At 57.1% G+C, this 1,672-nt stretch overlaps 1 long non-coding RNA gene across 1 annotated transcript; it reads right to left on the reverse strand.

The window, feature by feature from the left end:
• Positions 1 to 695: 695 nt before the first annotated feature.
• On the reverse strand, positions 696 to 1,412 carry LOC311423467. The gene is made up of 3 exons (XR_014685725.1): positions 1,357 to 1,412; positions 935 to 1,108; positions 696 to 840 (listed from the first exon to the last, which is right to left on the reverse strand). It is a non-coding gene; the product is annotated as an uncharacterized lncRNA (long non-coding RNA).
• Between the last annotated feature and the right edge of the window lie 260 nt (positions 1,413 to 1,672).

Genomic DNA, 1,672 nt, shown 5'->3' on the forward strand with positions numbered 1-1,672 from the left:
AGCCTTGCTCACGTCCCCCTACCAGAGGGATGCCCGATGGTGACCGTGGCACTGGTTATCAGCGTAGGCCACTCTCACGATTTCCTCTTTAGGGTTTCTCGTGGTGCTTTCACACCCGGCCATTCCCACACACACATTGCATCCATCCCAGTTGCAGCCCATCTGTTACCAGGCTCTACAAGCAGGCATTGAGCCCAGCCCAAACTGTGGCTCTGATGATCACAATCATGTCCTAGGACAGAAAAAACAGCGCTGTAAAATCTGCAGAATTATTTATGTGCAAGATGGACTCAATTAAAATCAAGAAACCGAGAAAACAGGGAAATTAAGCAATTAGAGAGGCCACCAAAAGAGTAAAATGTCTGCTGATAGCACGGAATTACGCAGAGGTGGTACTGGAGGCACTCAGTAAATGCACACTGTTTGTCCAAAGAGATTCCAGCAGTATTATAGCAAATGTTTTTCTAAAAGCAAGTGCAGGAGCCTGCTGGAAGTAAAGTGATATCTTTGATTAAGTTATAACCGTGTCCAAACACGGCGAGCAGCACTGAGTAGAAATGGGGGCAAGTGAAACGCGAAACCACAGGAAGGCGAGCCAAAAGGGTTTTTTTTTTTTAAAAAAATGACTTGCTAAAGGCATGAAAACGTACATTCGGAGTAACATTCGAATATTTTTTTTAAGCACACAGAAGGAGGTTGCCTGCCAAAAGGGCCGGAGCCAAGGAGCGGTGGGGTTCAGCGGGAGGGGAGGTGAAAGGTGCCAGCGGTGAGCCCCGGTGCTGCAGCAGGGCCAGGGAACTTCCCGGGCTGGGCTCTGCACGGCGAGGTCAGGAGAGGTGCCTCGAATGGGAAAAATGAAACGTTGAACATGTCAGTTTGAATGAAACGAGGAAAAAAATAATAGCAGGACCTTCACCCAGAGAAATGGCCTCACCCAGAGGTGAGGGGAGCGCACCGGATCCCAGGGGAGCCTCATGGGGGGGCTCAGTGCTGGGTTATGGGGACGAGCCGGGGTGATTTTGGCTCCAGGGGCCTCTCTGGAGGCGGAGGGCAGCGGCTGAGCCCCCCGGGGATCCTCAACCACAGCACCGAGAGCCCCAGGAGGCCCCTGTGGTGCCAGAGGACCAGCAGCTAGGTCAGCATGTCTGGTAGATCCCAGGGGGGTCCCACCAGCACCCATGGGTGTCCCAGCAGCACCCATGGGTGTCCCACCTGCTACTATGGGTTCCACCAGCACCCCTTTTGGTGTCCCACCAGCACCCAGGGGTGTCCCACCAGCTCCCATGGGGGTCCCCCCATCACCCCACAGGTGCCCCGCCAGCACCCATGGGTGCCCCACCCCATGCTTGGGCTCACCCTGGTCCCAGTCCATGCCCATGGGGTGAGGCAGGGGCAGGTTCCCTCGCTGCCCCACGGGACCCCTGCCCCCCAGGCTCCCCCACCCCGCCCCATTCGCCACCCATGGGTGCTGCCCCCAGCAGCCGCCAGCAGCAGGATCCAAGCTCCACCAATGAGCGCTCAGGAGGGACCAGAGCGGCCAATCAGAGCCCAGCTCTCACCATCAGCACTCAGGAGAGCCCCAAGCAGCCAATCAGAGCCCTCCTCTCACCCCACCCGGCTGCGTTCTGATTGGACCTCGCTGGGAGCCTCCAGGTTACCCAAGGGCTGGCCG

This window comes from Aythya ferina (genome assembly GCF_964211825.1).
Source record: "Aythya ferina genome assembly, chromosome: 25".
Lineage (NCBI taxonomy): Eukaryota > Metazoa > Chordata > Aves > Anseriformes > Anatidae > Aythya > Aythya ferina.